Below are 13,492 nucleotides of genomic sequence, written 5' to 3'. Positions count from 1 at the left end.
AGTGTTTGCCTGATGTAGTGAGGTGCTCCTATGTTGGGTGCATAAATATTTACAATTGTTATATCTTTTATTTGGATCAATCCCTTCATCATTATGTAGTGTCCTTCTTTATCTCTTCTAATAGTCTTTATTTTAAAGTCTATTTTGTCTGATATGAGAATTGCTACTCCAGCTTCCTTTTGATTTCCATTTGCATGGAATATCTTTTTCCATCCCCTTACTTTCAGTCTGTATGTGTCTCTAGCTCTGAAATGGGTTCTTGTAGACAACATATATATGGGTCTTGTTTTTGTATCCATTCAGCCAGTCTGTGTCTTTTGGTGGGAGCATTTAATCCATTTACATTTAAGGTAATTATCGATATGTATTTTCCTATTCCCATTTTCTTAATTGTTTTGGGTTTGTTATTGTAGGTCTTTTCCTTCTCTTGTGTTTCTTGCCTAGAGAAGGTCCTTTAGCATTTGTTGTAAAGCTGGTTTGGTGGTGCTGAACTCTGTCAGCTTTTGCTCATCTGTAAAGGTTTTAATTTCTCCATCAAACCTGAATGAGATCCTTGCTGGGTAGAGTAATCTTGGTTGTAGGTTTTTCTCCTTCATCACTTTAAATATGTCCTGCCAGTCCCTTCTGGCTTGCAGAGTTTCTACTGAAAGATCAGCTGTTAACCTTATGGGGATTCCCTTGTGTGTTATTTTTCCCTTGCTGCTTTTAATATGTTTTCTTTGTATTTAATTTTTGACAGTTTGATTAATATTTGTCTTGGTGTGTTTCTGCTTGGATTTATCCTGTATGGGACTCTCTGTGCTTCCTGGACTTGATTAACCAATTCCTTTCCCATATTATGGAAGTTTTCAACTATAATCTCTTCAAATATTTTCTCAGTCCTTTTCTTTTTCTTTCCTTCTTCTGGAATCCCTATAATTTGAATGTTGGTGCATTTAATGTTTCCCAGAGGTCTCTGAGACTGTCCTCAGTTCTTTTCATTCTCTTTTCTTTATTCTTCTCTGCAGTAGTTATTTCCACTATTTTATCTTCCAGGTCACTTTTCTGGTCTTCTGCCTCAGTTATCCTGCAATTATCCCTTCTAGAGTATTTTCAATTTCATTTATTGTGTTGTTCATCGTTGCTTGTTTCATCTTTTGTTCTTGTAGGTCCTTGTTAAATGTTTCTTGCATTTTCTCTGTTCTATTTCCAAGATTTTGGATCATCTTTGCTATCATTATTCTGAATTCTTTTTCAGGTAGACTGCCTAGTTCCTCTTCGTTTGTTAGGTCTGGTGGGTTTTTATCTTGCTCCTTCATCTGCTCTGTGTTTTTCTGTCTTCTCATTTTGCTTATCTTACTGTGTTTGGGGTCTCCTTTTTGCAGGCTTCAGGTTCGTAGTTCCCATTGTTTTTGGTGTCTGTCCACAGTGGCTAAAGTTGGTTCAGTGGGTTGTGTAGGCTTCCTGGTGGAGGGGACTAGTGCTTTTGTTCTGCTGGATGAGGCTGGATCTTGTCTTTCTGCTGGGCAGGTCCACGTCTGATGGTGTGTTTCGGGGTGTCTGTTGACTTATTATGATTTTAGGCAGCCTCTCTGCTAATGGGTTGTGTTGTGTTCCTGTCTTGCTAGTTGTTTGGCATAGGGTGTCCATCACTGTAGCTTGCTGGTCGTTGAGTGAAGCTGGGTGCTGGTGTTGAGATGGAGATCTCTGGGAGATTTTCACCATTTGATATTATGTGGAACTGGGAGGTCTCTTGTGGACCAGTGTCCTGAAGTTGGCTCTCCCACCTCAGAGGCACAGCACTGATTCCTGGCTGCAGCACCAAGAACTTTTCATTCACATGGCTCAGAATATATTGGAGAAAAAGTGGAAGGAAAGAAAGAAAGAGGATAATATAAAATAAAATAAAGTAAGATAAAATAAAGTTATTAAAATAAAAAATAATTATTAAGAAAATTTGTTTAAAAAAAAAAAAAGAACGGATAGAACCCTAAGACAAATGGTGAAAGCAAAGCTATACAGACAACTTCTCACACAGAAGCATACACATACACACTCAGAAAAAGAGGAAAAGGGGAAACACTCATAAATCTTGCTCTCAAAGTCCACCTCCTCAATTTGGGATGATTCGTTGTCTATTCAGGTATTGCACAGATGCAGGGTACATCAAGTTGATTGTGGAGCTTTAATACGCTGCTGCTGAGGCTTCTGGGAGAGATTTCCCTTTCTCTTCTTTGTTCGCACAGCTCCCGGGGCTCAGCTTTAGATTTGGCCCCGCCTCTGCTTGTAGGTTACAGGAGGACGTCTGTTCTTCGCTCAGACAGGACGGGGTTAAAGGAGCACCTGCTTCGGGGGCTCTGGCTCACTCAGGTCGTGGGGAGGGACGGGTGCGGATGCGGGGCGAGCCTACAGCGGCAGAGGCCGGTGGGACGTTGCACCATCCTGAGGCACGCCATGCGTCCTCCTGGGGAAGTTGTCCCTGCATCCCGGGACCCTGGCAGTGGCGGGCTGCACAGGCTCCCCGGAAGGGATGTGTGGATAGTGACCTGTGCTTGCACACAGGTTTCTTGGTGGCGGCAGCAGCAGCCTTAGCGTCTCATGCTTATCTCTGGGGTCTGCGCTGTTAGCCGCGGCTTGCGCTCATCTCTGGAGCTCCTTTAAGCAGCGCTCTTAACCCCCTCTCCTTGCACACCAGGAAACAAAGAGGGAAGAAAAAGTCTCTTGTGTCTTCGGCAGGTCCAGACTTGTCCCCGGACTCCCTCCCAGCTAGCCGTAGTGTACTAATCCCCTGCAGGCTGTGTTCACACCGCCAACCCCAGTCCTCTCCCTGCGCTCCGACCGAAGCCCGATCCTCAGCTCCCAGCCCTGCCTGACCCGGCGGGTGAGCAGAGTAGCCTCTTGGGCTGGTGAGTGCCGGTCGGCACGGATCATCTGTACGGGAATCTCTCTGCTTTGCCCTCCGCACCCCTGTTGCTGTGCTCTCCTCTGCGGCTCCGAAGCTCCCCACCTCCGCCACCCACAGTCTCCGCCCGCGAAGGGGCTTCCTAGTGTGTGGAACCTTTTCCTCCTTCACAGCTCCCTCCCACTTGTGCAGGTCCCGTCCCTATTCTTTTGTCTCTCTTTATTCTTTTTTCTTTTGCCCTACCCAGGTACGTGGGGGGATTTCTTGCCTTTTGGGATGTCTGAGGTCTTCTGCCAGCATTCAGTAGGTGTTCTATAGGAGTTGTTCTACGTATAGATGTCTTTCTGGTGTATCTGTGGGGAGAAAGGTGATCTCCACGTCTTACTCTTCCGCCATCTTCCCCCTCTCCTCAATATCTGTTTTTATACATTTATACAGTACCTGTTTTATGCATTCATTCCCTTGCTAAAGCTTTATGGTAGCCAGAGTTGTTTCCTGACCCCTTGATTTTGAGCATGATATTGTGACTTGCTGTGGCCAATGGGATGTTAGCAGACAGGACACAGGCAGAAGCTTGAAATGTGCATTTGTAGTTGGAGTTGTATCTGTGCTCCTGCCTTTGCCATGAGAAGAACATTTCCTGGGTAACCACTAGACACGGAAGATATGGCGACACATAGAGCAGATCTAGACCTGGCCTATAGCTTGGAACCATGCTCAGCTGAGGCTGGCTTAGATAAGTCAACATGCAGATGTATATGAGAATCAATGCTTATTGTTATATGCTACTGAATTTGGGAGATTGTCTTTTTTGCAGGTTGATTCTAGATTGGGCTGAATAATACACTTAGAAATATATTTTCAAGGCTTTATAATTTAAAATAAGCTCATATTTTAATTTATCTACTGCTTAAAATTCTGTATATGAAGTTTACTCTAAAAAAAGAGATGTCTAATAGTTTATTTAAGTCCAAAATTTATTTTTTCTAGATTCTGGCAGTTGGCCACTCAGGATATTTCTGTACATGGAACACGCATAAGGTGATATAACTTAGAGATAAATAGTAGGATAGTGGTGAGGCTAAGTAGAGAAGACTAGTAGATATTAAATTCAACAAATATTTGTAGAATTCCTATGATATGCAAGGTACTTTTCTAGGTACTAGAAATACACAGATAAGAATCCCTGTCTTTGTGGAGCTTTCCTTCCTTCTAGGTTGTTCATTAGATACAGGGGTCATTTCATTCCATAGCAGAATAATATTCTCAATATCAAACCATGGATTATGGGAATGAAATGGACACAAAGAATAAGGAAATATCATACCCACTGAGATTTTACTATGTAGAAGGGACCATTTACCATGAAGGGAAAAACTAAGAAATGAATGCAAGCCTGGGAAATAAGTAGCAATGAGTTTCAATCAAAATGGGGGAAGAATTTCTTCTGAGAAGTGGGAAACCTAAAAATATAAAAATAAAATCAAATCAGGGAGAGGATGTAGGTTTTTATTTCTTCTGGGATTTGACCTCAGGGACAAGAAGATGAAGAGGAATGGACTCTAAATTGTTATTAATAATTATGGCCTCTTCCTCCTAGGTAGGACTGTCTTTCTAAGTAAATCAGAGACTCTCTTCTGTGCTAACCATACCTACATCCTCAAATATCCTCTGCTTCTGGATCTTTTTGCTTGAAGGGTTGTCAAGCTTTCCTAAGCAACCTGAGGGATCTATTTAAACTATCCTCTTGACTGAGCAGTGCTGGCACTGATTCTGGCTTTTTGCCACTCTCTTGCAGAAGTGAAAAAGCCAGATAATCCACTGGATATAGGTCTGGTTGACATGGTCACACATCTGAATATATGGAAGATTCTGGAAACAACAATGGCTTAAATAAGGTAAAAATTTATTTCTTACTCACATAAATTTCTGGGCAGGCTGTCCACAGTTGGTATGGTGCTCCATGCTATCAGGGACTCTGGCTTCTTTTACTGTTGCTGCTGTACTTGTGGCCTTGACCTCTAGTCCAAGATAGCAGTATCTACATTCCAGGTAGCAAGATAAAGAAGAGGACAAAGAAGAAGAGCAAAAGGTATATTACAGCTGTTTTTAAGGAAGAGACAGTACATTCACTTACAGACCTTTGGCTGGATTTTAAACATATTGCTTCTCTCAGCCATTAGGGAGGTTGAGAAATATAATCTTCATTTTGGGTAGTCACGTGTCCAGCCCCAAATTAGGGGACTTAACACAATGAAAGAAATGGTGGATGAATTAGTAGAATGAATTAGTAGAATAGACTAGGCTATGATATGGTACAAATAAACCTTAATATCTCAGTGGCTTAACATAACTATTTTTCACTCCAGAACCTAGGTTAATAGATAGGCCACTATTTCTCAGCTGATTTATTTAGAACCTAGGGCCTCCAAGACAGTTGTAACAAGGGAAGAGAAAGCATGGAGGGGAGGACACCAGCTCCTAAATGCCTCAGCTTACAAGTAACATACATCATTTCTGCTCTCCACCCCTTGGCCAGAACCAGGCACCTAGCCTCTACCTAACTAACAGGGAGGGTGTGAAATGTGGAGAAGCATGTGATTATTACCAATGAGCAAAAGTATCTCTGCCTTATAGGTTAAAACTGTTGAATTTGATTAAAAATTATATATACAATGATTAATTTCTATAGCAAATTGAAATTCTCACTGAATCCTTTGTTAGTATTTAACATTCGTTTCTTCCTTCCAAATGGTTTACATGTAGCTTGGAGCCTCAGTTTCCTTCTATCCCTGACTGTCAATTTGTGCTTTTCTCTGTATATCCACAGTCTTAAAGAAAAGACATGGGATCTGATGCTAGATTTTCCTGTCTGACACAGAGGAGGTCTCCTTTTAACCAATAAAATAGCCTCCATTTATGTTGCTGCTTTTTCCTCTTTGTCTCTTCTATTGAAGGATCCAATTAAAGTGTGTGCTTTTTGGCACCTGTTCTGTGCTCATTTTAAGATTTAATCAGCCCTCTGAACCTGCAGCATAACTGCCTCACAATGTCAAGTTAATATATTGAGATAGCTCAAACCCACCATTCTCAAGGGTGATTTTGTTTAAAAGTGAGTTGTAGTTGAGTTTCTAAACAACTGCCAAGCTTTCAAGGTACCAAAGTAAACATGATCCAAACAGACCCTGGAGACTTTGGTTAACTTGCATGTACTTTAAGAAAATAGAGGTTTTTATAATTTTTTAAAAAGTGAAGCTGAATTTTTTGATGTCCCTTTAAAATGTAATCCCATCATCCCCTATATTTCCAGGCACCCATAGCTGAATTTACAAATAAGGCAAATTGGCAGCTGGTCACTAAGCTGTTTTATAGGAAGTTACCTTTCTGCCTCCTTTAAACCCTGAGCTCTTTCATTGGTCAAATAAATATCTTAAGGGTTACTCATTGCGTGCAGAATAAAGTCCAAATTCTCTACCCTGTAATCCAACACTTTCTATGATCAGTCTCCAATGTAATTTTCAAGGCTTATGTCCAACTACAGAACCCTTCCCTCTTTCATACAAGCATGCACCTTACTCATCAATCATATTTCACAGTTCACCTCTTGCAAATGTGTGAACTTGGCTATTTGTTGGTGCTATTCCCTTAACCTGGAATGTTCTTCATTCCATATCCATGTATTAAAATCTCACCCCAATCAGTAACCTCTTCTAGTTCCTCTCAGTGTTGTTAAATGTCACCTTTGTGAGACATGTTTATTGTCATACTTTCCTCATCCTGTCAAGCATCAAAAAATTTTTGTTCAGCTTCTACATGAGCTAAGTTCCTTAAAGTCAGGAAGCACACCTTCTGTTTCTCCTCCCTCCTTTGTTTCCATGAGCATTTACTGAGTACCTCTTAAGTGTCTGGCACTGGGCTAGAGGCTCTGAGAATTACAAGTCAAGCACAAATTAGGCACTTAAGAATCCCATAGCAAGGGCTGGATGCAATATTGAAGAAAGAAAAGAGATGAAGTGAAGAAGAAGGTTAGAGATAACAACAAAATACATAATGGACCTAGAGAGTTATAATATCTGATAGAGAGTAATCTGTGGCATGCTGGTGTATGATAGAGTTTGAAGAGAGTTTAGTAGAAGGAGAAATCACTTCCAGCTTGGGAAAAACTTCATGGAGGAGCCTGACCAGGAATTTTGGAGATTCTTGGACAAGAAGAAATGATGTATAAGGCAAAGGTAAGGAAGTGGGGACATTTAGTGACACTCAAAGGAAAGAGTAGATAGTTTTTAATGTAAAGTATTTTTGAAGGGAATCATCAGAGTCAGATAAAGATAGCTTGGGGATAAAATATCCCCAAATTCTGATTTTCCAGAAGAAGGAATTTGGACTTTGTTCAACAAGCACAGGAAACCACTGAGAGCTGTTGAGCTTTAGTGTGACATGACCAGTGCTCTTCTTGAGAATGTTAATCTGGCTTTGGCACAGGTTGGTTGGTGAAAGTAGAGGTCTCACTAATTCAGGAGCAAACCTAAGAGTCTGAACTAAGGCAGCAATAGCTGGCATGGAGGTGAGGTAGAGAATGGGTGAACTTGGGCAGAAGTGAAATCACCTGGACTTATGAACAAGGGAGATGTAGTAATCAGAGATGGCACTGAGATTTTCAGTGTAGAAGATTGCAAAAATGGTGGGGCTATCATTAGAGAGAAGCACCTAAGAGGTAGACCAGATTTGGGGGAAATTTGTGAGCATGAGAGGCCAATGAAATCCAGATGGGGAGCCCTACATGCAGTAGAAAATGTGGACTGGAATTCAGAAAGAGGTCAGGGCTGGATGTATTTTTTGAAGAAAATATATTTGAAGAATAAATATTTGAAGAAAGTGGGTTTATTTTCAAATTTGGGGCAACACTGTATGTTAGCATTTTACTACTGAAACGGCTATGCATTTAATTATTGGAACATCTTAATATGAACATTTAAATACATCTTTGCTGAGACTTATTACATGCACCATAAATTTCACCCACTTAAAGTGTTTTCTGGTTTATTCACAAGGTTGTGCAAACATCAACACCATGTAAAAAAAAATTTTAACATCTTTATTGGAGTATAATTGCTTTACAATGTTGTGTTAGTTTCTGCTGTATAACGAAGTGAATCAGCTGTATGTATACATATATCCCCATATACCCTCCCTCTTGCATCTCCCTCCCACCCTTCCTATCCCACCCTTCTAGGTGGTCACAAAGCACCAAGCTGATCTCTCTGTGCTATGCAACTGCTTCCCACTAGCTATCTATTTTAATACCATATAAATTTAGATTGTATTCATTACCTCTAAAAGAAAATCTATGCCCATTAGCAGTCATTCCCCATTCCTCCATTCCATGCCCCCCAGTACAAGGCAACCACTAATTTACTTTCTGTCTCTATAGGTTTGCCTATTCTGGACTTTTCATATAAATAGAATAATACAATACGTGGTATTTTGTGACTGGCTTCTTTCGTTTAGCATATTTTCAAGGTTCAACAATGTTGTAGCATGTATCATACTTAACTCCTTTTTATTGCTGAATAATGTTACACTGTTTGAAAATAAACATATTTTGCTTCTCCATACATCAGTTGATGGACATTTAGGTTGTTTCCACTTTTTGACTATTATGAATAATGCTGCTATAAACATTCATGTACAAGTTTTTGTGAGGATGTAAATGTTTTCATTTCTCTTGAGTATATACCTCAAGTGTATAAGGAGTGGAATTGCTGGGGGATATGCTGATTCTATGTTTCACATTTTGAGGAAAAAATTGTTTCCAAAGTGGCTGCACCATTTAAAATTCCCACCAATAGTGTGCAAGTGTTCCAAGTTCTTCACATCTTTGCCAACACATTTCATTGCCTGCTCTTTTTATTATAGCCATACTAGGGGGCATGAAGTGTCATTTCATTGTAGTTTTTATTTGTATTTCTCTAATGAGTAATGCTGTCGTGTCTTTTTATGTGTTTATTGGCTATTTATATATCTTCTTTGGAGAAATATCTCTTCAAATTGTTTGCCAATTTAAAAATTGTGTTGTATTTTATTATTGAAGTATTCTTTATATATTCTGGATATAAGTCCCTTATCAGACATATGATTTGATAATCCCCCCCTTCCATATTGTGAATTATCATTTCACTTTGTTGGTGGCAGCATTCATTTGCAGCACAGAAGTTGTGTTTTTCTTTTATTGATGTAGTCCAATTTATGTATTTTTTCTTTCATTGCTTATGCTTTTGGTGTCATACCTAAGGAATAATTTCCAAGGTCACAAAAATTTACACCTATGATTTTTTTTCTAAGATTTTTACAATTTTAGCTCTTACATTTAGGTCTATGATCCATTTCATGTTAATTTTTGTGTATGGTGTGAGGTAAGGGTCCAAATACATTCTTTTGCATGTGGATTCCAATAGTTTCAGGACCGTTTGTTAAAAGGACTATTCTTTTCCCAGTGTGAAATTAGCCTGACAGAGAAAGACAAACACTGTATGATCTCACTTATATGTGAAATCTAAAAGAAAAAAAAAGTTGGACTCTTAGGAATAGAAAGTAGAATGTAATTACCAGGGGTTTGAGTGTAGGGGAGATGGGGAGATAGCAGTTGCTCCAGGGCTTACAATATACAGCTTACTTATTAAATTTACTTCAGATTTCATTAGCATAATTCCAATGAATTCAAAAAATGTTGCCCTATATAGCTCCATACCCTCTCCCCTTTTATTGTTGCACAAATTACATCTAAAAATACATTGCTATAATTATTAATTTATATAATTGTATGTCTTTTATAGAAACCAAGACAAGAAAGGAAAACAAACGTATTTATGTTTGTTGTATTAATCTTCTTATTTTCCATTTCTGGTTTTCTTAATTTAGTCCTATGGATTCCAGTTACCATCTGGTTTAATTAATTTTTTCACCGTAATGCATCTTGTTTCTACCTGCCTTCTGTTTGCTGTTATTGTTAAATATATCACATTTCTACATTTTACACATTCACTAATACAATTATATACATATTGCTTTATGCAATCACTCTTTAAAAGAAAGATAAGAGAATAAATATGCTATTATAATGTCTTTTATAATTATCTATACAATTACCTTTACTGGTAAAGGTAATTTTTTGCTATGGCTTTAAATTACTGTCTAGAATTATAAGCTTCATCCTGAAGAACTGCCTTTAGTATTTCTTATAAGGTAGGTCTGCTATCAATGAATTCTCTGCTTTTGTTTATCTGGTCATGTCTTTCTTTTGCCACCATTTTTGAAAGATAGTTTTGCTGGCTATAATATTTTTGGTTGAAGGTTTTAACTTTCAGCACATTGAATACTTTATCTCACTAACTTCTGGCCTCCACTCTTTCTGATGAGAAGTCAGCTGTTAATCTTATTGGCATCCTGTTTTATGTGATGAGTCATTTTTTCTTACTGTTTTCAAAATTTTTTCTTTATATTTGGATTTCAACAATTTGACTGTGATATATCTGGGTATAGATTTGTTTAGGTTTGTCCTACAGGAGTTTGTTGAGACTCTTGGATGTGTAGATTAATATATTTCATCAAATTTGGTCAGTATTCAGCCACTTTGAATGTTTTTTCTGCCCACCCTACTTTTTGCTTCCTCTTCTGGTACTCCCATTACATGTATGTGGATGCACTTATTGGTATTCTACATTTCTCCAAAGCTCTGTAAATTTTTCTTCAATATTTTTTTCCCTCTCTGTTCTTCAGATTATGTAGTATCTACTGATCTATCTTCTGGTTTTCTGATTCTTTATTTTACCAGCTCAAATCTATGGTTGAAATCTTTTAGTGAATTTTTCATTTTGGTTATTGTAATTTTTACCCTCACAATTTCCACTTGGTTCTATTTTATAATTTCTATTTTTTATTCATGTTCTCTATTTGATGGGGCATTATTTTTTCACATGTTCCTCTGGTTCTTTAGGCATGGCTCCTTTCAATTCTTTCAACATATTTATAATAGTTACTTTGGAGTCTTTGTCTGCTTTGTCCATCATCTGGGCCTGTTCAAAGGTAATTTCTATTTGCAGTTGCTTTCTTCCTTATGTATAGGCCACAATTTCCTTTGTATGTCTCATACTTTTTTTTTTAAAGTAGATATTTTAGATTATATAGCAACTCTGGATACTGACTCCTTTCTTCCTCTGGGGTTAACATTGTTGTTTGCTTTGATAGTTCATTTATTTGTTTAGTGACTTGGCTGGGCTAATTTTGTGGTAGATTTCCCTTGCAGTGGGCAGCATTTGATGTCCCTGCTCAGATTTTTTTATGGCTACCGAAGGGTTATCCTTGAATCCACAAAAGTTACTTATCAGTCAAATCTTGTGCTTAGGCCCCTTCAGCCAGTTAGATTTTTCTTTCTCTCTCTCTCTTTTTTTTGTATATGTGTGTAGGTTGGAGGTTGCTATCACTGTCCAGGGAATTTATGTTTTGATCCCATATTTAGCCAGAGGCTAGCTGCTTGGAAGTTCTTTATTTATCACTCCTGAAAGAACACAGCCTTAGCTTAAATACGTTTGTCAAGACTTCTAGGGATGTGTGTGGTTTTATTTTTAATCCTGGCTGCTTAGAATTTCCTTTGAGTCAGAGTAGGTTATTGTATAGCCACTGTTTCATAAGAGGTTGTGCTTAAACACACTGTGCCTGTGAGTCTTCTGCCCTTTGTTAATTAATCTGTGTGTGGCTTGGGGAATGCTTACAAGTTTGATCCATGTCTACCTTTGATTGCTCTCCAGTGCATGTAGACTATGACATGTGCACAGCCTCCTGACCTCCAGAGACAACTTTGACCCCAGGAGTGTTCTTCTTGGCTGTTTTACCCTGTTAAACTTCTGTTAAACTTTCTGTTAGACTTCTAGTCACTCTGCCACTTCACTTGTTGCTACCAGTATTGTGGAGCTGCCAGCCCCCACTCAATTAGCCTTCATAAAGGTCTCCTTGTTTTCAACAACACTCTTACGCATGCATTTTTCCCTATTATCTTCCAAATAGTCCTCTTGGGCCATACTATGGAGCTTCTCATTCTCCTGTCTCTTCCCCTGGAAAGAAATTTTGCACCACTGCACAGGACCTGGAGTAGGGAGAGTGGCCTATTTCTTTTGGAATGATACTCTTTCTATGTAAGTAGTATCAGGAGGGGTGGTAGCCTTTTGTATTCTTAGATTTCCCCTCTCAGCATGGAACCTCTACCTGATGAATGAGCAGGGGCAAGGGTAATTAAAGCCTCAGTATTTTCAGTTTGCCACACCTAAAGCTTCCACTATACAAATAGGGTCTGGGTGGGGGGAAGAGCATCTCAGTCCTTTCATCCACACTCACCTAGAATATGGGGCTGGAGGAACATGAGGGCTAGAAGAACATGAGAAACACTGGAGACTTGCCCTACCCAGAGTGAAACTTTAGGAACTGGAGGAAAAGGAAACCCCTATCTTTTGACCACATTCACCTGGAGTAGAGTTTCCATACAAAGAGATGAGGAAAGAGGGAGCAGGTCATGGCTCTTGCTGTTCTTACTGAGATTTTATTGATTTTTCTCAGTGAATCTTTCTCCACTTACTGTATGCCCTAAAGACAATTCCAGAGACTGCGAAATGTTTTTAAAAAATAATTCTTGCCACTTAACTTGCTGTTTTTCTGTGGAGAGGGTCTGCTAAGCTCTTTACTCTGCCATTCCTGAAGTCCCTAAGATCAAGTATCTTATATTATCAATCTTAATGCAAGCATGATCATGAAATCCTTGACTCTTTTCTTTCTCATACCCAAACGGCCAAGAAATCCTTTTGGTTCTACCTTGAAGATTTATTGAGGATTCAACCTCTTCTCACCTCCTCCACTACTATCATTCTTATCCAAGCCACCACCTCCTCTCACCTGTCAGAACCTCCTCCTTTGAGTTGTTTCTACTCTTTCTTTCCTGCTTTCTGTTCTTGACACAGTAACCAGGGTGATCCTTTAGAAGCATAAATTATCAGAGAAGCTGAATAGACATTTTTCAAAAGAAGATACACAGATGACCAACAGACACATGAAAAGACGTTCAACATCACTAATTATTAGGAAAATGCAAATAAAAACCACAATGAGATATCACCTCATGCAGGTTAGAATGGCTATTGTCAAAAAGGCAAGGAACACTCCCTCACACTGTGCACAAAAAATAAACTCAAAATGGCTTAAAAACTTAAATGTAAGACATGACACCATAAAACTCCTAGAAGAGAACATAGGGAAAACATTATCTGACATAAATTGTACCAATGTTTTCTTTGGTCAGTTGCCCAAGGCAATAGAAATAAAACCAAAACTAAACAAATGGGACCTAATCAAACTTCTTAGCTTTTGCACAGCAAAGGAAAGTATAAACAAACTGAAAAAGCAACCTATGGACTGGAAGAAAACTTTTGCAAATGATGTGACCAACAAGGGCTTAATTTTCAAAATATACATACAGCTCATACAACTTAATAATAAAAAAATAAACAACCCTATCAAAAAATGGGCAGAAAGCCTAAATAGACATTTCTCCAAAGAAGACATACATAT

Source organism: Globicephala melas, chromosome 15 (assembly GCF_963455315.2).
Source record: "Globicephala melas chromosome 15, mGloMel1.2, whole genome shotgun sequence".
Taxonomy (NCBI): domain Eukaryota; kingdom Metazoa; phylum Chordata; class Mammalia; order Artiodactyla; family Delphinidae; genus Globicephala; species Globicephala melas.
Note: the sequence above shows the minus strand (reverse complement) of the source record.